The sequence below is a fragment of the Dermacentor albipictus genome, chromosome 1 (genome assembly GCF_038994185.2).
Source record: "Dermacentor albipictus isolate Rhodes 1998 colony chromosome 1, USDA_Dalb.pri_finalv2, whole genome shotgun sequence".
NCBI classification, from domain to species: Eukaryota; Metazoa; Arthropoda; class Arachnida; order Ixodida; family Ixodidae; genus Dermacentor; species Dermacentor albipictus.
Genome location: NC_091821.1, coordinates 341,722,114 through 341,747,442, shown reverse-complemented (window position 1 = coordinate 341,747,442; position 25,329 = coordinate 341,722,114). Strand labels below are relative to the sequence as shown.

The following is a 25,329-nucleotide window of genomic DNA, read 5'->3' as shown; positions in this document are numbered from 1 at the left end:
AACCGGCAGTTCCGTGCCGCCGCCTGACTCACTCGTACGGAATTCCTTGTTATCGCAAGTGTGGCCCTGGGCTCCCAAGCGAGTGCCTCTTTTCGCCCGTTGTTTGCCTAACCTTTGCTGCACTGAGCACCGCACGCAGTTTATTCGTCGAACTTGCGTCGAGGAGTTTCACCTGAGTTAAGGTACGGCCTCACTTGCGGAAATAAGCTCTCGCAAGGCGGCGCGCTTATATCGGCAGTGTGTTTGGCGTCGTCTTCTGGTCGGGTGTCCCGTCTACGTTTTGCGCTGTTAACACCAGGATGGAAAACCAGCAAGCCCAAGCTGCTATTCTAGAGAATTCTTGTCGCGACAGCGCCTTTCACGGCGCGCGTTTCTAAGCGCGCCGCCTTGTGCGCGCTTATTTCCGCAGGTGAGGACGTACCTTTATGCTGTTTATTCTTCTGAACGCTTATGTCGCGGAAGCTCTCGTTTGGACGCGTGCGTTAGTCGGGTATCTAAACTGTGTCATTCCCACCGCACGCAAAAAAAAACATACAGTGACATTTCACCTCGCGAGCGAACATGGTTTACGCGCAAGCATATGGGTATATATATAAATTATGGGGTTTTACGTGCCAAAACCACTTTTCTGATTATGAGGCACGCCGTAGTGGAGGGCTCCGGAAATTTCGACCACCTGGGGTTCTTTAACGTGCACCTAAATCTAAGTACACGGGTGTTTTCGCATTTCGCCCCCATCGAAATGCGGCCGCCGTGGCCGGGATTCGATCCCGCGACCTCGTGCTCAGCAGCCTAACACCATAGCCACTGAGCAACCACGGCGGGTAAGCATATGGGTACGTTTCCTGCAAATAGTGATATAAATTATGTGGACACTCCAGGCTCATATCGGCCGTCGTCGTCGCCTCGAGGTTCTGTATAAAGCCCAGGGGCGATAATATCGTCGCCACGTGCTCTATGTGCGCGTGAAAGCGAGCAACGGTGAGCCGACGATCACGGCTCAATCTTGCATTCAAAACAGGAGTGTGGGGAAGCAGCGCGCTGTCTTCTGTAGCGCGCGCGGTCCCTGGGAGAGGTGAGGGAGGGGGGCGGCGTCCAGGTAAAAGGATGCTTGGTCCTGTTTTAATTATTCTTTTTTTGTGTGTGTGTTTGTGTACGTGCAAGGAAACCTATCCAACGAGGACTTCATTCGTCTTTTTTTCCCTTACACGCATGTATGAACATGCGTTAACATGAAAAGATAAAGTATAAAGATATCGCTGCCACGAAATTCATTCCGCGGAGTTTCCACCGAAAAAGATGAAAAGATTCAGATTCAGATTTTATTGGGCCAATACGTGTCCACATCTCTGGACAAATGTACAACTACAGAAGAAAGTCCCACAGCCTGAGACTGTACGAATACCTCTCATAACGTTGAACGTAACAGAAAGAAGATGATTATGGTGATGATGGTGTGCGTGCGTGCGTGCGTGCGTGTGCGTGTGTGAATGTGTGTGTGTATGCGCGCGCGCGCCTTGATCCCATTGGCGGCTTAAAATGCTATATAGAAACAATTTCGCCAGCATGCTGGTCAAACTCCAACGCACGCGGAGCGTATAATGCATCATATTACCTAATTATTTTTGTAACGTTAATTAAATTTCTTTTTGTCTGGCCTCACTTAACAACGCGCCATTTCTGGAACAACAGGGAGAGACGGAAAAACAAGGAGAGCAAAGGCAAGGAGGTCAACCAGACGAGTCTTCCACTCCGTGAAGATGGCCGAAGAGCGAAGCTGTGTTAGTTACACCGAGTGTTACACCATGCAAGTCAAACTTCACAAGCAGTATATATGGTAAATCCTTTGTTTCACCATTCTTTCACCTCATTTTCGCTTTTGCGTGCTTCGCGTGGTGAACATGCTTTAGGAGCGCTGCTGTTTAAACTCGGCATCTCTGGCGCGCAGCCCGGGGTCTGCCCTACGTGACGAGCCCGTTCACGAGCCAACTCTCGCTCTCGCGGTAGGCAGCTTCTATCTCAGGAGTACGCACTACTCGTGGTCTTCCCACAGTTGTAGCTGGGATGGAATCTGCCGAACCACTAATCCAAAGCTCCGTATATTGGACGCAAGGCCCACCACTGGAGATGCAGGCGCTGCAATCGCTTTGACGAATGGTTGGATTGGTTTGACGACTGACGTGGTTGCCGGCACTTCTTGGTGGTGCAACTGCTGGCAGCCTCGAGCTCTTAATATCGTGTTTTAATCTCTGGGCACTGTTCGTTGGCTTAAACCGCCAGCATAACATGTGTTTCTTTCGCAGGCGCAAATCAGGGAAAAAATCTGGGAAAATCAGGGAAAAAATTTCAGAGCGCCGCTCTACAAATACTGAGCCTAATTCCCAGAGCAATCGGACTGAAATGAAAATTGAAGACCAAGAATACAAGTTTTATTCATTCGCCACGCTCTCTTTTGCTTTTTGCGTGTGTCCGCAATCGTTATGCACTGACCGGGTGATGAGATTTTCGAAGCGCATATTTTTGCCTGTTATTCTTTAGCTGTTATTGTTTGGCGGCATATTTTGCTTGTTAACGGTCCTGAAGGGTGAGCGGAAGCTGTTTGCGCGCTATACGAGAAAACGAAGTTCGCTCACACAAACCTGGCTCACTACTTTTTTGTAGCGACTGAATCAGCATTTGGGAATTGTTGTGCGAGAGGGAAGGGGGGGGCACTGAATACATGTTTCTGTCAGCAAACAGAACATTTTACCATAATTTCATCCAACATGGATGCCATTCTCCTCAAGGAGCTGCTGTCATTGCCGGAATAGCGCAATCTCCGCACGAGTTTCCTCGGGGAAAGCGCAGTCATGGCATAGCACAGGCACTGCTGGTCGTCCAACATGACCAGCCAAAGCGGCAAGCGTCTTGGAGAAATAGCTGCTCAGTTTGCAAAGGTAGTCATCAACAACCGAAACATCAACGATACCAGTGCTTCTTCAGATGGTGAGTTCTTGGCTCCGGGATAGTAGGAAGTGAAGAACTTGTGCATGACATCACAAATGTTTATGATGAAGGTTTTGAACTTGTCCGCTATCACAAGGCCAGAACTGTTACAACTGTTGTCGTTTGGGCAGTGAAAAGGGCGGAGGCGGCTCTCTTTCTTGGGGCCAGTCTTTCTTGGGGCCTATAAAGTATTCAACTGTAAAATCGGTTATTGACGCGTCGCCCATTAAGGTACGTATGGTCCCTGGTGCCCTCAAATTAAATTAAGGGGTTTTACGTGCCAAAACCACAATATTATTGTGAAGCACGTCGTAGTGGGGCACTCCGGAAATTTGGACCACCTGATGTTCTTTAACGTGCACCTAAATCTAAGTACACGGGTGTTTTCGCATTTCGCCACCATCTAAATGCGGCTCCCGTGGCCGGGATTCGATCCCGCTCCCTGATGACCTTCCTTGGCATTGCCGAAGAATAAGTTAATGCGCAAGCACAGGTTAAAAATTTTACTATATCGTGCCGAGTATCTGAATTCCACCTGTAAAATATATGTTGCACAAAATTCTCAAAGTTACACGGTGATTCAAGTTTTCATTCTAATAAAGTTAAACGAAAATTGCTGTATATCCTCCACGCCTAAGTCTCTATACCCTTGGCTCTATTGACGTGGAACGCGAGGCTAGCGCTGTGGTGTCATCTCTAAAGATTCCATTGTTTTACCACCTCCAGAAAGTTGTTAGAGACTCCTAAAAAGAGGTGTCATAAACCGTTTTCGCTAACCCACTGTCTCCACTGTACCAGAGTAAGCCCCTTGCGACTGTATTAAGCAAAATAGTTTTATAGAAATGTCCGTCATCAAAATTCACTATGGATGAAATGAAGGTGACCTTGAAAAGCGCCGAGGAGAAAAAGAAAGAGCATGATGGAATACCGTTAGGTACGAACTGAAGAACACACGAAAAAAAGAATTCTTTTCAACATCGTGTATTCAATCACTTTCCTGGCGCTCCGAGAAATCTCGGTACAGCCTTTTATATTTATTATACTGAACCTTTCTTTTTTTTTCTCTCTTCTGCGTTTCTCTTCGCGTCTTCCAGTCAGTCTTCCTGTCAGTCTTCCTGTCAGGATAGAATATCTCCGGAAAATAATGCAAGAACGCCAGTCGCAGGTTGAAAAGCAAACAGAAAAGAGAGTCGTCTCTATATATGCATCTTGCTTCGGTCATAGAGAGAACGTTGGTCGATATCTCGGTACGATGGGATCAGAGATGCGCATTTCGATGGCGTCGGAGAAGTTGTCTACGTCAGCCTTCCGCGTCGCCCTGCTCGTGTGCGCGTCGAACTTTGGCGTTAAGTGAATCTAACGCGCGTGGGTCGCTTCTCGGCTGTAGCTCCACATCCCTGTCCTCTCCTCAACTGCCGCATCAGCAACTCGTCGGTGGCTCCGGAATGCGACTTCGCCGATCTGATTCAGCAATGTGGAGCCGCTTATGCTAATGCGGACCGAGCGTTAATAAATGGAATGGCTAATTGAAAGGCCGCGATAAGATGGATGACATCTGGGCGCCATTGCTAGCGATGCTTCCCTGGGCCTACAGTTATTTCTGAATGAATGAAAGAAAGTGTCGTTCGCGTTTGTATTTCCTCGTCGTTATATTTGCGCAGCAAGTGGATTAGTGCTCGCTTTATTAGTCTTTTTTTTTCTTCGTGTATTTGTTCTCGGTTAAGTTGTTCTGCATCTTGGAAGTAAGCACTAGGTAGGAAGTAGAAGGAAGTTTATCGTCAAACAAAGAAACCCACGTTACAGTAACCTACTCTAGGACAAAAATAATCGACCAATGTAAGATTGCTCGAGTTAGACATCCGTGGTAAACGGCACCAGCCGTGGAACACTGGATAATTAAGTAGCAGCCTACCAATACAGATTTAACGGATCAATGAGAATAAACTTTTTTGCAAGCACAAGGACATATTACTTTTTTTTCTTTTTTGCTTGTGGAAAGAAGTATTTGCATATCCAACTGCCTCACATGGGTGCACTTATCTGCATTCTTGCGTCTGACTCCGCGCGTATTCAAGTCTGGAAGAAATGTGTTTGATGGGCGCGCACATTTCCATTGTTTTATAATGGCACGAGAATGCGCCGATTTCGTACTGCCAGAAGCAAGCGAAGGAAACCTGCACGTCAACGCATGTCGCAATGCCCGTGAACGATAAAGGTGGCGCGAGTGGTAAACCAAGATAGCTGTCCGGAGGAGGAGGATGGCGAGTGAGGTGGATGACACGGAAGTGATCGCTGTATAGCACATTGTGACAACTTTGCTGCGCCGTGTAGCTTTCAATGCGGGACCTCATGAGCCACCATAGGAGGGAAACTGCGATTATATAGCTAATTAAAAGTGAATAAGTACCAATTAATTGTCTGCTAACACATTTTCGTTGGCGTTGTGCAGCAGACACCCCGGATGTACATACCGGTGCCGCAGGCTAACTTTATAGGAAGGGGCAGAAACACCGCAGCTTTAGCCCTGCCTGATGCTTTGTGACTCAAACAATAAAATTGCTATTAGCTGTAATATGCAAAAAGTAATACAATTGTATCTCTCAGCTATTTGTGGCGTTTTTATTTTTTTATGAATGAAGCAGTCTTTCAAGTACCTAAATATGTCGGACTTTATGAACATTACGCAGGTGAGAAAAATAATTCACCGTTGTTCGTAGTAATCGTCATTATCTGTACAATCAATTATTCACATGCTTGATTTTTTCCCACTTTCACTCCGGGCAAATGCGTTGAAAAACACCCACGGTGTGGTTAATAATAATTAAAATAGTTCGGCGTAGTGAAGGACATATTTCTTCGTGTTTTTTTACATATTGCTTCAACTTCTTGTAAGGTTACTATATGAGGATAAAAGTTTTTCAACTCAATTTATGCAGCGTTTCAATGTCGCATAAATTATAATGCTCTGATCATTTCATGACTAATAAAAGCCTGATAAGCATACCCAGAAAATTTCTATTTTACTATGACTGCCGAAAATCACACAAACAGTGAGCTGACAATGCGAAAAAAAAGAATAAAACTAAACGAAGTGTTGACACAACCCATGCGCGCGCGTGTTTCTATTTATACTCTTTGTCCTGCCCGCGCTTTTTGATTCTTCTTGAAAGAAATGCCCGCTGCCACTTTCTGGAATGGCGCATAATCCCCCTCATCGGTAGGGCCACAACCTTGCCGATCCATAGCCTCACCGCCCATTCCTTCTCTGTGGATTTTGCCGGAAAGAAGAAAACTCATCTCGTTCCGTAAAAGTCGGTTTGGGCGAGGTGGCAGGACGCACATGGACTTACTCATGTATCTCTTGACCATCGTACAGAAACAAAAGCCTGTGCCTGCACGGCAAGTGTTGGCACGCCCGCACAGGTCACGTGAGAACGTGGACATACCACGTTGTCGTCTGCTCATCTTCCTCTAGGTGTTTCTCTCCCTGATCGCTGCGTGGTGCTATCGCCTACGGGCATTCCGAATACATTTCAGAGCTGACTCTGAAGAAAGTGACAAAGAAAATAAAAGAAGCATTAGAGACACAGAGAGAACGTAGAGAAATGAAAATAAGTTTGACGTATGTCAGATTTGCTACCCTGCACTACACAAGCAGGGGGGCTGGGGGGGTGGGTGCGAGAGGGTATTTGTGGAGGAGGAGGAAAGAGAAAAGAAGAAGGCAGGGAGGTTGACCAGAATAACGTCCGGTTGGCTACCCTACACCGGGGGAATGGGAAAGGGGAAAGCAAAGATCACAGGGAGAGAGAGGAGGAAAGGAAAGAAGGAAATTGCGGCAAGTTCGCTGACGTGTGTGGTTTTACAGTAATTGAAAATGAAAAGCAACTGTGCTCTAGGTAGTGCGTACACGCTGGGTTGTTTGTCACGCCTGGAATCGTTCGTAGAGGCCAGTGATCCTTGGAAATTTCCTTGCTGTACTTCTGAAGGTAGCGACGAACCAGCAGACGATAGTCGTCAAAATTGTACGAAATTTCCGTACTACTGCGTCGCAAACGATTCGTTTCCTTCTCGTGTTTGTCAACAGAGCTTGCCTCGTCGCACTAGAGTATTACTTTATGCGTTTAAGCCATATAAATGGCCGGGATCCGTCCTGGAGTGAGAGCGTCTGCATCCACGACGACGTGTTGGCATTCGTTAACTGGTGCAAAACGACGATTCTAAATAAAGTAAATTGTCGTTGGAACGTCTGTGGACAGTCCATCGTGTGTTTCTTGTGGTTTCCGTGAGATACTCGAGCACCAAATATTTGAGCGCCGTGCACTTCTTGAGAAGCGCACGTCGCTGCTGAGGGATCATCGTCTTCTTGGCCTGGCGGTGCCCGACCCTCGACGATTGCATGCATCCGAGTGCGTGTCCACGTGACCGGGATCATCATTGCGCCCTACTTACTTTTCTGCGAGAAGCCGACTTGGCTGGAAGGCGATAACGGGAGATAAGGGCGACTACAGGAAACAACGTGAGCATCAGGCATCGAGCCGTAAGTGGTCACAACGACCGGTGGAATTCAAGAAGCAAAGCAGGAATTCTGTAGCTTTTCAGCAGCACGTAAGTACGAAGACATGATATCAACACCACTCTACTGTACACGTTCTACCGAACGAAGCAGGGGGAAGGGCAAGCCTCGGCACCCTTCACAAAAGTCGTAGCCACACAATGCAGCGAACATCTCTCGGTTAGCTGTGAGGACTTAACAATGTAACTATTTGGTCCCAAGAATTTATTTATTTATTTATTTATTTATTTATTTATTTATTTATTTATTTATTTATTTATTTATTTATTTATTTATTTATTTATTTATTTATTTATTTATACAATACTGCGAACTCATGGTCCAAGCAGGGTGGTCGTTACAAATATAAAAGAAACATAAGGAAACTGCAACAAAAAAAGCAAAAATATTACAGGCTCAGAAAGGTTACTTCTCAATTTCATCACTTGCTTTGGTAAGGCAGTTCCATTCACTAATGGTTCTCGGGAAATAAGAAAACTTAAATAGGTCTGTGCGAGCAAAATATGGGGTTAGGGCGTTTACACTGTGGAGTCGGGGAGGCTTGCTAGTTGAGGGTGACATATATATTGAAGCATGTAGCGCTAGTTTGTTTTCGAAGAGTTGGGGGAAAAATTATAATCTATATTTTTGGCGTCGCGCCTGTAATAGTGGCATGCCATTTGCCTGTATTAAATCAGAAGGGGAGTCTAATGTAGAGGTGTTATTAAAGATACACCTTACGGCCTTTCTCTGAATACGTTCAGGACTATCAATGTGGCGCTTAGTATGAGGATTCCATATAATGCACGCATATTGCGGTCTTGGCCACACAATAGCAGTACAGCAGAGGAGATTAACATTAGTGCGAGCAGTTTTAAATTTATGTTTAAGGACACAAAGCTTGCGGAAGGCAAATGAACAAACATTACCAAGATGAGGAATCCAAGACAGGTTTGAAGTGAGTGTCACACCGAGATATTTATAGCAACTTACTTCTTGTAATCGTGAAGACCCTAATGCGTAGGTATATGACAGTGGACTTTTTTCTCGAATAGGTTCGACGCAAAATAGAACTACCAGCTTTTTCTTTTCATAATTGTAAAGCTAGCTTTCATGTGAAGCACTCTGCACATTTATGACGAAGTAATTGTTTTTTTTTTTGCAGCCAGCATGTACAAGCAATGTTTACATGCATTATGGGCTGGAATATGTAGACGTGGCTTTCATGATGAAACCACGTCTCAGAGACAAGCCCAAGCGCGGGCAGCTGGCTCATCGTCTTCATTGGAATGCTTACGGGTACCGCCATTAGTTGGGAAAATTAACAACGCAGAGAAGCGCACTTTAGAAATAAGAAATAGTATGTCCACCCCTGGTGATGTAACAGCGTGGTATCTGCTGGCACTGACAATTTCACTAACGAGCTGTATAAGAGCTGAGCCATTTTCTGAATGCGTGACTGGCTGATCTCTGTCATGGTACGAGATTGAGTAACAGGTGCGGAAAGAACGATTTCAACGTAAACATTTCAGAGAAATCTGTGCAATTGTACGAGTGGTAATCTGACAGAAAGAAAAGAAGCATTATAGATCAATCAAAACTTCAGAAGAAGCAACAATGTTTTATAGAATAACCTAAAAAATCCGGTTAGTTTAGCAAATGCATGTGATCTTGCTCTAGTTTAGGATAGAGCGGAATTTCTTGGTCATCAGTAAGACCGCTCTCAACGTTCCCCATGCAGTATAAACCTTGTTCGAGAAAGGTGTTGCATCGTGTACCTTCTTTCTCTTCTGTTTTTTTTTTCTTTTTCATTCAATTTGAGTGTGGTGCTTTCGGTGTCACAATTTGGTCATCGTAACCATCAAATTTATTATGATGATTATCAGTGACCATTGCAGCGCGCCTCAGCCCCTTCCTCAGTCTGACCACTGCAACCACTATCGTCATCACCATCATTACTGCGCTCATTATTGCTACTCATTCTTAAAAACTCATAAAGCTTAATGTTTGGTAAGTGTTACGAGCATGCATGGGTAAAAGCCGCAGAGTTCAAGACGTGTCAAGGAAGCCTCCTTCTTCTCCATAGCACAAGGGGGGATAAAGATGCTTGTCCGTGTTGCCAGCAAATTATTGTTCCCTCGCGTGCAAACGAGTGAAATAATAGCCTTGTTATTTCACGTATTTGTTTTGGCAAGTTTGGTTTGATGCTGATGATAAGTTACGTCATTTCTAACTAAATCTCCTCACTTTCACGTGTTAGATTCGTTCGACTCTTCGTTAGATTCAAGTGCAAGGTTTAGGTACCAGAAAAATGGTGTCCTTTGAGAGTACGGAAGCAATCAGTGCTGCGAGAAAAATAATCCTCACGTAAGCTGAGACAAGAGCAGTTCCACTTCCATTTTCCAACATCTCTGCCCGCGTTATCTCAGACTCGCGCGAGTGCCGAAGAAATCGGTTACGCGCGCACGTTTCAATTGAAAGGAACGAATCCTTCACACCAGTCTATGCAATCGTGTCCCTACCTCGAAAGCATATTCTCCTCCTCCGACAACGATCGCCTCCGGCTGGCACGGCAGGCATCCCGCCAAGCCGCTTCCCCCTTGCAGTGGTGAGTGGATCCGCGTCAAAGTCATGGTTTTCTTTCTGTTCGTGAAGGAAGATTGCACCCCCCCCCCCCACCTCAGGTTTTTGGCATTTCGTAATAAAAGGTTGCGCCATCTCGCCGTGGAGCACAGATTAAAACTTCAGTGCCACGATAACCTTGGTTTCCTATTTTTTAATTTTATCTATTTTGTTCCGTCGTAGCTCCGTGCTTCGCGAAGCTCTTTCGACAGACTCGCGAGCCAGAGGAGAGTTTTCATTAATGTTCAGCTTATTCTCTCCCTGAAGTGACGAAGCGAGGACTGAACGGTACAGAGACGTAGCTTGGATTGTCATACTGAGCGTAACCAGCAACGAGCGACCTTTGTCTTTCCAAAGGTCAAAGTTAACGCACTTTCCTCCTTCCATGAGTCTTCTCCTCTTTTCCGAAGTCATGGTGGTGATGGCGATTTTGATGGCGTGTTATTGCCCTAATGTCAATTCGCCTGGCAAGAGTGGCCGCCAGTTACTCCGCTTGAGCGAAACTAACGAGAGCACTAAGGTAAATGACCACGTGTGCTGCAAACCAGCTGCCGCAAAAATAGATAATCAGAAGGCGCAGGAACTTTTCACTTCGCAATCCCAGAGCCGCGTTATCGCATTTTGAATCCTTGTTTTAGCCTTTCCTCATTGACTCGCACTGATAAACGCCATCGCGCTATCACGAAAGTAGGCTACTCAGTGCGACTAAGTATGAAAAAGTTGAAAAATCTGAGAAAATAATTCTTACAAAATAGGCCCCTAAACCTTTCGCGGTTTAGGGGCCTATTTAGGGGCCTACAGTGCAGCGGTGGCGTAGAGGTAGAACACCCGCCTCGCGTGCAAGAGGTCCGTGGTTCGAATCCCGGTGCCGGCAATTTTCCAACGGATTAAAAAAAAATCCGCGTGTTGATAAAATCGCATAAACAGGCCTGGAGTGTGGCCTGATCCCGGTGACCAGAACCGGTAACGCACTCCCTCACCAGAGCAGGATTGGCCACCCTGGTGCAGTACTTGGCCACAACCTCCTATATGAACAACACAATCAAACCCCGGCCCTCAGTCCCCAGCAGCTGCGAAGCAACAGACCACGGCGGCGGTCAGACCTGCGACGCTGCAGAGGGTGCTAAGAATCACTGGCTCCGGACAGGCCGCCATTGGAATCTGAACCTGGCAACGTTTAACGCTAGAACGTTATCTAGTGAGGCGAGTCTAGCAGTGCTATTGGAGGAATTAGAGGGCAGTAAATGGGATATAATAGGGCTCAGTGAAGTTAGGAGGCCAAAAGAAACATATACAGTGCTAAAAAGCGGGCACGTCCTGTGCTACCGGGGCTTAGCAGAGAGAAGGGAACTAGGCGTCGGATTCCTGATTAATAAGAATATAGCTGGTAACATACAGGAATTCTATAGCATTAACGAGAGGGTGGCAGGTCTTGTTGTGAAACCTAATAAGAGGTACAAAATGAAGATTGTACAGGTCTACGCCCCTACATCCAGTCATGATGACCACGAAGTCGAAAGCTTCTATGAAGACGTGGAATCGGCGATGGGTAGAGTGAAAACTAAATACACTATACTAACGGGTGACTTTAATGCCAAGGTAGGCAAAAAGCAGGCTGGAGACAAGGCAGTGGGTGAATATGGCATAGGAACTAGGAATATCAGGGGGGAGTTATTAGTAGAGTTTGCGGAACAGAATAATTGAGGATAATGAATACCTTCTTCCGCAAGCGGGATAGCCGAAAGTGGACGTGGAGGGGCCCGAACGGCGAGACTAGAAATGAAATAGACTTCATACTCTGCGCTAACCCTGGCATCATACAAGATGTGGACGTGCTCGGCAAAGTGCGCTGCAGTGTCCACAGGATGGTAAGAACTCGCATTAGCCTAGACCTGAGAAGGGAACGGAAGAAACTGGTACATAAGAAGCCGATCAATGAGTTAGCGGTAAGAGGGAAAATAGAGGAATTCCAGATCAAGCTACAGAACAGGTATTCCGCTTTAACTAAGGAAGAGGACCTTAGTGTTGAAGCAATGAACGACAATCTTGTGGGCATCATTAAGGAGTGTGCAATGGAAGTCGGTGGTAACTCCGATAGGCAGGATACCAGTAAACTATCGCAGGAGACGAAAGATCTCATCAAGAAACGCCAGTGTATGAAAGCCTCTAACCCTACAGCTAGAATAGAACTGACAGAACTTTCGAAGTTAATCAACAAGCGTAAGACAGCTGACATAAGGAAGTATAATATGGATAGAATTGAACATGCTCTCAGGAACGGAGGAAGCCTAAAAACAGTGAAGAAGAAACTAGGAATTGGCAAGAATCAGATGTATGCGTTAAGAGACAAAGCCGGCAATATCATTATTAATATGGATGAGATAGTACAAGTGGCTGAGGAGTTCTATAGAGATTTATACAGTACCAGTGCCACCCACGACAATAATGAAAGGGAAAATAGTCTAGAGGAATTCGAAATCCCACAGGTAACGCCGGCAGAAGTAAAGAAAGCCTTGGGAGATATGAAAAGGGGGAAGGCAGCTGGGGAGGATCAGGTAACAGCAGATTTACTGAAGGATGGTGGGCAGATTGTTCTAGAGAAACTGGCCACCCTGTATACGCAATGCCTCATAACGTCGAGCGTACCGGAATCTTGGAAAAACGCTAACATAATCCTAATCCATAAGAAAGGGGACGTCAAAGACTTGAAAAATTATAGACCGATCAGCTTACTGTCCGTTGCCTACAAACTATTTACTAAGGTAATCGCAAATAGAATCAGGAACACCTTAGACTTCTGACAAGCAAAGGACCAGGCAGGATTCCGTAAAGGCTACTCAACAATAGATCATATTCACACTATCAATCAGGTGATAGAGAAATGTGCGGAATACAACCAACCCTCATATATAGCTTTCATTGATTACGAGAAAGCATTTGATTCTGTCGAAACCTCAGCAGTCATGGAGGCATTACGGAATCAGGGTGTAGACGAGCCATATGTAAAAATACTAAAAATATCTATAGTGGCTGCACAGCCACCGTAGTCCTCCATAAAGAAAGCAACAAAATCCCAATAAAGAAAGGCATCAGGCAGGGAGATACGATCTCTCCAATGCTATTCACAGCGTGTTTACAGGAGGTATTCAGAGACCTGGATTGGGAAGAAATGGGGATAAAAGTTAATGGAGAATACCTTAGTAACTTGCGATTCGCTGATGATATTGCCTTGCTTAGTAACTCAGGGGACCAACTGCAATGCATGCTCACTGACCTGGAGAGGCAAAGCAGAAGAGTGGGTCTAAAAATTAATCTGCAGAAAACTAAAGTAATGTTTAACAGTCTCGGAAGAGAACAGCAGTTTACAATAGGCAGCGAGGCACTGGAAGTCGTAAGGGAATACATCTACTTAGGGCAGGTAGTGACTGCGGATCCGGATCATGAGACAGAAATAATCAGAAGAATAAGAATGGGCTGGGGTGCGTTTGGCAGGCATTCTGAGATCATGAACAGCAGGTTGCCATTATCCCTCAAGAGAAAAGTGTATAATAGCTGTGTTTTACCAGTACTCACCTACGGGGCAGAAACCTGGAGGCTTACGAAAAGGGTTCTACTCAAATTGAGGACGACGCAACGAGCTATGGAAAGAAGAATGATAGGTGTAACGTTAAGGGATAAGAAAAGAGCAGATTGGGTGAGGGAACAAACGCGACTTAATGACATCTTAGTTGAAATCAAGAAAAAGAAATGGGCATGGGCAGGACATGTAATGAGGAGGGAAGATAACCGATGGTCATTAAGGGTTACGGACTGGATTCCAAGGGAAGGGAAGCGTAGCAGGGGACGGCAGAAAGTTAGGTGGGCGGATGAGTATAAGAAATTTGCAGGGACGACATGGCCACAATTAGTACATGACTGGGGTTGTTGGAGAAATATGGGAGAGGCCTTTGCCCTGCAGTGGGCGTAACCAAGATGATGATGATGATGATGATGATGATGATGATGAAACCTTTCGCGAATGCTACCTGATGGAAGCACAACCATAAAGGGCTTATCCTCTGCGATCTCCCAAACAGCCTCTTCCTTTCTGCATCGTATATATAGGAGAGATATTTGTCGAGCGAAGTGCTCCGCGATTCCCTTCGCCTCACACGGACAATGGAGCAGGTAAAAGATCAACTTGCTTTTGAGCGACAAAAGTTCAAGTTCGCATTTTGCCTGCAAGAACGGCTTCTTCTATGCTCAATCATTTGATGACGAAGCATGCGCATGTACTATACTAAGCAGCACTAATTAAGGTTGACCACTCTCAAGTTATGCGCGCCGCGGGAAGTTGTGCATTGTCGTGGCACTCGAGGAACATCTGAGGTAACTTTTTCCCTTTGAAACATCTTCTTGCTAACTTAAATTACTGACGTGGGAGCTTTCTTTTTTTTGCAACTATGTGTCCTGTGTCTTCTACAATCCAACGAGCCTTAGTATAGACATGAAATCTATGTGAAGGTATTTTTGCATTCACACATGTGCTTTTCTACGTATGTAGCCTCATTCATTTATGTTTCCACTTATTTTGCATCAGCGAAGAAATATCCAGCAAGCGAGAAAAACTCACAGTACAGAGAGAGAGAGAGAGAGAAGTGGGGTGGGAAAGACAGAGAGGTTGTCCGAGGCGGAGTCGAGACAAGTTGGGCAGTGCGTAGTAAAGTGTACACTAGAAGCTCTTGGAATCTCATAAACTGAAGATCTTGGAGCCTCACGCGCTGTGATACTAGGGGTCATCCATCTCTTACTGTCTGGGATACTACTGTGTTCGTACCAACCTAGCTTAAGATTCTCCCAGAATAATACATACCCGTGTATTGGCTGTTCGGTGAAGCTAATGTGACGTCATCCGGCTTCCAGCCTCGAACGGCCAAAAATAGCACGTCAATGCAGGCGAACAGGTTGTCTGTGGAACGAACAATGCTCACGTCTTCATTATTCTACAAGCTTCGACCTCCCCATGGGTCGGAGTTTGCCAACGCCCCCAGTTAAACAAACGACGGCCGCGAGTGAGACGTATCGATCGTCAGTCGTTTGAGAGCAAGTAAATGAATACGTTATTAGCTACACACGGTATCACTTGTCCCGACTCTGCCTCGGACAAACCATGGCACTTGATTATTTGACAACCAAATAGCGGTCATCTACAATGCATATCCTAGTTTAGTCCGTATTGCGCAGAAGTGCACGCCCATTTTTTTTTTCAAGTAGAAAAGAAAGACACATTACATTTTGATCCAGGCGTAAAAGGTGTGTTCCTGTCGCTTTCTTCGCCGTTTAGATATTTTGTGTCTATCCATGTCTCCCGCATAATATACTCTGTTTTATTTGCCCCTTCAGTTGCAATAAATTTGGTATGACTGCATTACCACACTCTGTGCAATGTCTATTTTAACGATGTTGGCGCATGTAGGCGCATCTATGTATATTTGATCCGCTGAATTATTGCTGTGTGTTCTGCCCACCCACTGCTGTCTGGTTCATGACCGGGGTGCAGGCTTCGTCAGTTATATGTACGCATTGTCTTCCCCCCCTTTTGCAGCACCGCGTTGGAACGTTGCTTTGGTCAATTTGGTCAAATTTGGTCAATCGCCAAAGTTGCATGCATGTTTTAAAAACAGCGTGCAAACGAAAAGGCTCAAAATTCTCTCAGGTCTAATCTTATCGCGAAAGCCCATAGATATGCAGACCACACCAACAATGACAGAACCCAGTTATCAAATGAAGAAACGACTGCTTTGTGTATGCGGGATCCATTTCTCTGCATGAATCTGTATCCTCAGCGCAATGCTTTTCCTGGATGCAATCATGAACGTAGGTGCTTCTTCCTAGCTAATGCCATTAAGAAGAATTCTTGTAAAACTGCACTTTACCTATGTTCTGTTATAAGCTCAAAGCACTTTTTGTTACTTCTTTATCTTAACACATCTGTTTATGAAACTCATTCCGTAGAAATATTTTTCACACCCGACCAGTTTTGAAGCATTCATTACCGAGCCGGTCGCTATCCCGACTACTGGTTCAAAAAGCCAGAGTGAGCCGATAAATAAATAATAAATAATATAATAAAAAGAAAGAAGAATGACCGTGCCGGCCGGTACATGAGGCTAAGTAAAAAATAAAGTATTAGTACACGGAAAGTGAGCAATCACTGGCAAGGTGTTATTAGGAAAACGGCGTCGAGCTGCGTGGCAGATCGCAAATCGTGCGGCCCACCGACGATCTTTTTACCGGTTCCGCTTCGCTGGCGATGTGTAGCCGATGGTGGTGAAAGGGGGCCATCTATTTCACTTTTATGTTCGTCGTTTACTTGTTTTGGTTATTTTTACTCGCTTTCTGTTCCTACGACTGGCCTAGAAGAAAGAAAAAAACTTTATTAACAAGCACGGTGTGGCAGAAATTTTTTTTCTCTCTTCTCTCTTTGTTCGCTTTATTCGGTGCAAGTCTGTTGGAAAGGTCGGGTGCTCTCTCGCATCGCTTCGATCTTCGTGGACAATTTAATCCAAGGGCCCTCGAGATTCTGTGCTTTCTCGACCTGCTGCAATAAAAGCGGAGGTGCGGTGAGACAACGGAGGCCATGCGAAATCAAGACGAACAAAATATAGATGGAAGTGAAAGGGCAACTTTGCCTCTGTAGAGTGACACGGACTTAACAGCGAAACGGAGTTCATCCACTCGCTTGTAACGTTATACCGGTGGATGTACTACTAAAAGCCCTTAGCCTTTCGCGAAAGAGCCGAATAAATTGGTGGATAAATTAAGCTGCCAAGCCCGCAAGGCGGCCGCCTGCAAACGCACATTGGAGTTCGCTGAGAGCTTTACAATCTGCTGTTGAACGAACTTCTGAGAGACTGCATCAGTAAAGGTAGAGGCACTCTCAGTGGCTCAACTTCCATAATCCAACCTCTAATACAAAAATATAACATTGATGAAAAACAGAAACCGGAGATTCATGTTGCTTCAGTCCGTTGTCACTGTAACATTTGGCTTCTTCACTCTCGAAGCGAATTTCTCATCTTCTCGTCGTAGAAATATGGAATAGGAGCTGCTGAAATAGCTTCGCAGAAATATTTTTCCAATTATCCCTTAGCCACATACGTTAAGAGTACTTATCTTTTTTTCTTTCATTTATTTTTCAGTTTTCAGGTTGCATATCACACACGAGGCATCTGCTTGCGCATAACCACACGCCATAGCGGCCTTGTTTTATCATTTTGCTATTTTTAGGAACACAGTTCTGACAGGAGCCTCGATTCGCTGTCAGCGACTCGAACGAATCAGTCCTGCCAGAGTAATCGAATATGAGGGCGCTGCGTCTGACTGGCGCAAGAACTGTTCCGCAACGCAATTTTCCCCGTGCGCCTTACTTCATTCCCCTCTTCTTTTATTTTTAAACACTCTCTTTCTTGCCGCTAATCTTATTTCTTTCGTTTTTTTTAAGCATTCTTGACGTGCTCAGGAACGTCATGTAAGCGGTGTAAAATTTCGAGAAAATTGAGTCCGCCCCATTCCAACCTTCATAGGCAGACGTATGCTACTACGGACTACATGGCCTTGCTTAGTACACTTCTTGAAAGATGTGCTCCAGCGTCTTTCTCTGCACACGTGACCTCTAACCCTACATTTTCCTTTCCCTCATTTGCAGCCAGCCCTCTTTAGATTTCACGTAACTTGCTTGCCGGTGCTTAAATATTCGAAGTTACAGTTTCTTAATGACGAGTGCCATAATTCAGAATCGTAAACTGTTTCAGGCCTCATATGGGTTAAGACCTTATCACGTTGTTTGTTTACTCTCATCGATGCCGTCATATAGAACTGATGTGAACGCTATAAAACATGGCAGAGTTCGCAAATAAGATGAAGCAAAATAGATACAACTCCAGCTTCTAATATTTACGCGGCGGCAAAATTTCTCATACAGAACCATTAGATGTAGTCGTAATACGTTAGTCTTGAAAGTACACAATGCGCTGAGGAGACTTCGCGACATGGCTCAATCGGGTGTATTTCCAGAAAATTCTCGAATGTCGAAGAAACCTTCAGCAGATGGCCATGTACAAAACAGAATAATTAGATGCGCTCTTCTAATTTCAGGACACTCTCGACTGAGACTGCCATACACTGACTGCTCGCTTTGATTGCAGCCTTGCGACCAACGCTCGTTCCTCCAGCGATCTCGACACTACTCCGTGTCCGAATATGATCGCCACCTTTGCTGCCGAATCACAACCGCTTGCCGGGGCCTGCTCTCACCCCGCGATTAGCGGGCATAGCTGGAATAGCGGGCTTCGTACCGACGACCGAGCTCTGGCGGAAGAGCGGAATGGCCGAGCTCACGGCGCCGCAACCGACCTCGACAAGAGGTTATTGTCCCTGCGCGCAAGCGTACGGATGCGGACAACAAAGGGGGACCGATTAATGACCGCTTACTTCTCCTTGCAGCTGCTCTTTCACTTTTCCGTCGAGAGCTTCGGACGCGTCAAGGAACTCGCGCCTTCCTTTCCTTCCGCCTATTCTCTCTCCTTTCTCGTTTCTTCGTTCAACCTTCTTTCCCTCTTCTTTTCTCGGCACATCTTTCGGCATTACTGCCTTTGTCTTATCAGTCTTCATCCTGCTTCTTTCTTTCCTTGTTTCTTTCTTTCCGTTCCTTCCTTCTTTCTTTCCGTTCCTTCTTTCTTGCATACTAATGCGCACCGCTTTTCCGCCTTGTCCATCTATCCTCTCTTCTCGCAGTCTTTAAGAGACCAGCGAGACGAGCGCGGTAGCCGGTCCGCAGCGATGCTGTGGCACAGGGACCTTGACGTCGCGCGACCGAATAGTTTCGTGGCCTTGGCAGAGATGGATGACTGGTTTGCCGCTTTCTTTTCTTGCAAATCTGGAGTCAATAGCCTGAACATCCCGAGTCAGGAACGCGCGCGCGACATTCCGCCGTAGGCACGCCGACCTTCACGACACCCGAGCCGCCGAGCGATGCCTTAGAGGACCCTTGTCCCGCTCTCTTTTGTCTCTGCTCTTTGGGGATTCCTTCCCGGCAGAGCCAGTGTCCGTCCTGTTTGGATCGACAGATTGAAGTGGCAGATTGATGAAGCGGCTCGAGGAAATTAATGCGAAAGGACGAAAATGCGGTGCCCCTATCCAGTGCGCCTCAGTACTGCCGGCTTCTGAATTATAATAAAACGATTTGAGCGTGGGTCGATGAAATGCTTTGGGAGACATAAAGGAAGAGAGTATGCTGGTAGGAGGCTGCGAGGCGGAATAATCACCATCAGTGGAACCATGGGCCAAGGAAGCAGCCGACAGCAGGTTTCCTAATAATCTTTTTTAGCAGCTCTAAGTAGCTTTCGAAAATTTGTAGCGTTAAACTTAAGAAATAACAATATACGCGCACATTCGATACGCTATGAATTTGCGTAATCTCTTGACCACTTGAGGCGTCCTTGAATTTCTTCTCTGCTTGGCTCTTTTTCTTAATATGTGCGTCGAGCTATAGTCACGACTTAGCACGTCATCGTCGTTTGTAATATCAGCTCCGTTTGTAACACTAACAGCAACGGAAATCTCGAACACCACGTCCTTGCAAGTACCTTTCTCCTAATAAGGCTGCAGTCACTTATCAAGCCGTCAAAAATGTTCAATGCGTACAAAACGGCAGATACTGTTAAACATGACATTTAATCTGAAGGGCAGTGCATGCCATGGGGGAAGGGGGGGGGGGGGAATGGGCAAGGTGCGTGTCTCAGTTTTGCTTGTTGTAGATATGGAAAGCTCGCACAAACTGCGGCCGTTCACTATGGGCAAAAGCAGACCGGCGATTGATATTTCAATTTGGGGGGTTGTAATGATCAGAAAATTTTGTTTGTTTCAAATCAAAATTCCGAACACAAGCGTAAGGGAAATTGTGTTCCCGCAAGGACACTGGGCGTTTGGGGATGAGGTGTTCCGGCTTCCCCTCGAGCTCCTCCGGGATACGTAGAGAAGGAGAAAGCAGAGCCACGCGAAAGTCAGACAAGATGGAAAAAAATAAGGGGAGAAGCATATCTCCAAAATCATTTTCTCTAATATATCTCCAAAAACAAAAAGGCCGAAAACCTTTTCTGCAAAAAATGTTTTTTTTTTTAAAGAAATGGGGTTTTACGTGCCAAAACCACTTTCTGATTATGAGGCACGCCGTAGTGGAGGACTCCGGAAATTTCGACCCCCTGGGGTTCTTTAACGTGCACCTAAATCTAAGTACACGGGTGTTTTCGCATTTCGCCCCCATCGAAATGCGGCCGCCATGGCCGGGATTCGATCCCGCGACCTCGTGCTCAGCAGCCTAACACCATAGCCACTGAGCAACCACGGCGGGTTTTTCTGCTTTGTCTCACTCAACTCGTATACCATCCCTAGTTTCCTTTCTCTCAATTTCTTGTTACTATTTTCGTGGCCTTCTTCCTCTCTCCTAAAAAACGACCTGCTTTCGCGATAACCATCGTGCTCATATTCGCTGCTCTCCTTTACATGTTACGTATTTCAGTACGTCCGCGCTTTATTTTTCGACCTTTTTACTTCCGAATTCAGTGACGTCCTTCACCCCTACATCCTTTTCTATCAAGTTCGCTCTTCTCATCCCTCGGGTATTTCAGATTGCACCTGCCGCATCCTTAATTGGTTCCGCTTAGTCGCTGAAACAAAAATTTTTTTCCTTTTTTCGCGTCTGTGATTTCTTTTTTTGCGGCCTTCAACCTCTGCGCCGCAATATCATTGTTCGCGTCGACGTGCTTGACTAAACGACACAGCTTCTGTGTGACCAAATATCGGATTTGGTTCCTTAAGCATGAAGAGATGCTAAATTAATGAGTACCTTTGTTACAGCACGATATTGTCCTGTTCTCTTCTTTTTGACCTATTTTCTTTTTCGTTGACATTTGCCATATTTAGTGATTCAGCCTTCACTTTTGCGCTGTCATTGGGCGTATCTACTATTGAGGACGAAAGCAGCGCTTCTATTAAAATTGTACTGAGACAATGCGTCGACTGTTTATACAGATATCTTGAAAACGCCCAATTCTTGTTCGTTCGTTCCTTCCTTCCTTCCATCCTTCCTTCCTTCCTTTCTTCCTTTCTTCCTTCCTTCCTTCCCTCCCTCCTTCCTTCCTTCCTTCGTTCGTTTGTTTGTTTGTTTCTTTGTTTTCTCTAAGAAACGTTTACCTATGTAGCTGTCATTAGGTGGAACAACTAGCTTACACACATCCTACAAGCTATAGTTGGTAAAAGCTTGAGGGCATATGTTTGGAACGTAACAACAAAGTTAATGTTAACTCATGACGTCGGGACCTGACCTACAGAAGAATCTTCACAAACACATAATCTGGAAGGAGAGCATGTTAGCACGAGTGATTCATGTTACGCCGAATCTGATCCGGAGTAAGGTATTGGCCGCATATAGCGTCGACCACATAGCCCGTTCTTTTCTTGTGTCTCTGAACTTGGCGTCGCCATGGGTCCGCATGTCCATTACACACAGTGCGTTAGTTATTACTCCTTTACTGCGTATGAAGTGTGCACAAGCGGTGGTGGCCGCTTGGGTCGCTATCCACATGGAGCGCATCTCAACGTGTTAGCAGCTTATTTATCTTGCAGCCTGGAGAAAACTCGCCGACACCGAGCGGGGCTATAACGTATAGACTATTTTAGGGAAACACTCGATTTTCGCTGTCCTGTTAACAACGCGAGTGTTTTCTAATTGCAGCAACCAGTGTACTGTATGTGGCCGATTAGTCTTCATGAAAAAAGTTGTACTCACTAGTCCGGTACTTCGCGGAAGTGTTAATCTGAGCTGACTGAGCAAAAAACTGAGAATGTGTTACGAAATCTCAAAATAGTGACGCTGGTCAGGGGCAAATAAATGTGTCCGTATCTGGTTGCGCTTTGCTCTATACTGCATACTCAGGAGACCTGCAAACTTTTGAGCCAGATTTTATTCAATATTTTTTTTCAGTAAATCACGCCATAATTCTACGCTGTCATCGTTTCAAGTTCTGCGTCGCTAAATATTGATGCTGAGTAGCTCTAACGGAGTGCTCTGTCAATTTTTTAACACGTTCCAGGCTAAAACACTCCCATAGACTGCCTTTACCACCTTGTTCAGTATACAAAAGACGTGAGGCCACTCTCCTACGTAGACTGCGGCTACGAGTTGCAGTGACGAAAGCCTACTCCGTCCTAGTACCATTACAACCTACTTTCAACGGTTGTCTATTCAAAAACCCACATGGGGTTCTTTAACGTGCTTCATTTTGCCAGTCTCTTTATTTATTTTTCTCTCTTCTTATCTCTCGTTCCGTATCATCCTCCCAGCTTCTAGCTTTGTTTCTCTACTTTCATCTCCCCGTAGCCACTAGGACGCCTGCCTGCCATGAGTGCCATTCAATCTCTTAACCGAAACTCATTGTTTATCATCGGCGTGCTCGTTGTACCAACAATGCCACATCTACGTTTCCGCTACGGCGTGCCTCATAATCAGATCGTCGATTTGGCACGCAAAACTCCGGAACTTAATTTAATTATTGAGAAACCTTTCTACCCGGTATTTTTATATACGCATGCATAACACCGAAGGAGGCGGGCTAACGCCGAAAGTTAGCTTCACTGCCTTCGCTCTTTCGATAAGTGCTGCTTCGTAAAAGCAGGGTCCTGGACGTACATCTTTTGTGCTTCCCGGAAATATATCTAGAACACAGGTGTGCCGACAGGTTGGGAAGCGGAAAGCAACGCTTCTAAAGGACCAAGGGGAAATATTATCTGTATAGGGTTTTCATTCCGCGCCGATTTGTCGGTCGGCTAGCAAATTGGATGGCTGGTAAACAATAACGTGAGTAAGCGAAGTACCGCGGCGCTCCATCTCCTTCTTTTTGCTTCTAGTCACTCGTTTCGTTGTTCTATATTGTATTTTCCTCTGTCGTTTCGTGTAATCCTACTAGCTTCTAGTTTTCTTTCTTTACTCTCTTCTCCGCGTAGCAGCTAGGATGCCTGCGCGCCATGATTGCCGCGAACGCCTCAGTGCCATTCAATCTCTTCTCCGGGGCTCAGTGTTTGTCGTCGCCGTGCTTGTTGTGCCAACACTATTGCCTCCCCTGCGTACCTTCGAGCCGCCTTCCGGCCATCGCATAGAAACTGTTTTTTTTTCTTACTCACACGGATAAGCACAGATTAGGCGCGAACTGATCGCTCCAAGCGGTCTCCGGTGGACGGATAGAATGTGGATATGGAAAGACGGGAAGGGAGATACTCTTTTTTTTAAGCTCCTCGGCACATTGTTATAGTGAGTACTACTCTTTTCTTTAAAAGGTTATTTCCGGCATCACATTTTTAGTTGGGCTTTCGTGATTGTTGTTTCATTCGCTCGCCTCATAATGTTTTTTCTTCTTTTTTTTCTGTAGGTTTTCTTCCCCTTACTCGATGTGGCCGGCAAGTAGCTGCCAAATAAACAGCGGGATTTTAGCGAAGGAGCAAAATAAAGATGCATCATCATCATCATGATCATCATAATCATCACCATCATCATCATCATCATCCTATTTTTTGTCATCATCCTAGTCTTCTGCCGTCCTCTACTGGGCTTCCCTTCTCTTGGTACCCATTCGATCACCCTAATGGTCCAACGGTTATCTAATCTGCGCATTACATTACCTGCCCGCGTCATTTCTTTTCTCTTAATGTCTATTAGAATATCGTCTATACCCGTTTGCTCTCTGAACCAAACTGCACTCTTTCTGTCTGTTAGAGGTGCTGTATAAAGACAACAATAAATAGCGATTTTCTGCAAGGAGGCGGAGACCAGGGGGATTTCAGAAAAAAACGCAACACCCATAAGATTTAATCGCCTTTGCAAAATGCGGATACGCCCTTGAAATACCTTTAGAGCTGAGACATGCAATCGAAGATCAACAATAGGTTGTCCACACGCAGCTCGACCACGTCCATGGGCCTTTTAAATGTAGAAAGAAAACTGAAGGTCTTTAAGCTCGTTGGCACCGTGAAGCCTCTCCGTGCCATAGGATTCACTCTTCATCGCCTCTATCCCCCCCCCCTTTTTTTTTATTCTTCCCCGCCTAAAGTTGCTAACCATTGTCTTTGGTTAAAATCATCACACTAAATATCTCAGAAGCAATAGGATATTCCCGAACCTTCATTTACTTTTTCCTGCTATACGTATTTCAGTAGCGCTCCTATTCGCTTGTTGTCAGCGCCCGAGTAGATTTCTGTTGATAAACATTATTTCTCAAACCGCAAAAATATTTGTTTTGATGACAACTGTGCCTTCAACATACCACGTGGTCTCAGAAGGCATGACCCCATGTGCCTTTATGTTTTGGCTTGAACGTTCCATAGGCAACTCAACGATCTATCTATAGTTTAGTTGTTTAGCACACCCTCGTACTCATTGGCAGTGTTGACTAGGATTTAGACCACGTGGTTTGGTTTCAAGATGATATGCAACTTCAATATTGAAATGGAAAAACACTCTGAACATGCCTCACGACGTGTGCCATGGCTCCGGAATGTCCTTGGATGGTAATGATGGGTTCATCTGCATGATCTTTGGTTACTTAGGTGCTTTTAGCATTCCCAGGATGCACGCACTAAGAAACTAGGGCAATGACTATAGCAGTTGCATGTAGGCAAGTACGTAAAAGTAAACCCTATAGGATTCCATGTCATGTATAATTGTAAAATAAGAAAGCTGACTTGCTCGTTATGAAACTCGGCATCCGGTCACGCCTGCTTTTAGTAAACAAAATGCTGGCAGCTCTTTAACTTATTGCCTTCGTTGTGATAAAGCACCGAAGAAGAACGCCAGAGGTTACTCGAGCGGAGCATACAACACATCACAGCCCACGCCCTTTTGAAGGAGAATGAAGTACAGCTAGCACTATTGCAAACGCTTTTCAGGTATCTTACTGCTTAACGTATACAAATGTGCTTGCATTCCTATAAAAGATACTACACTAACAACAAAAACGAAAACATGCGCTTAACACCAGTGAATAAATGGCGTTTTCTATGCAGTGAAACTAAGAAGCGATCACTATTTTTGCGGTTACGATTTACGAGGACATAACAGAACAATCCAGTACTAGACACTA

General features: G+C 45.3%; 2 long non-coding RNA genes across 2 annotated transcripts in view; one reads left to right on the top strand and one right to left on the bottom strand.

Moving 5' to 3' along the window:
• LOC135906837 (uncharacterized) overlaps positions 1–25,329 on the bottom strand; it is a 145,102-nt gene that overhangs the window by 370 nt on the left and 119,403 nt on the right. The window contains exon 3 of the long non-coding RNA XR_010565901.1: positions 10,060–10,180. This is a non-coding gene — a long non-coding RNA (uncharacterized lncRNA). The remainder of the gene's footprint in view (positions 1–10,059; positions 10,181–25,329) is intronic.
• LOC135907408 (uncharacterized) lies at positions 239–24,019 on the top strand. The gene is made up of 3 exons (XR_010566093.1): positions 239–409; positions 1,693–1,837; positions 23,623–24,019. It is a non-coding gene; the product is annotated as an uncharacterized lncRNA (long non-coding RNA).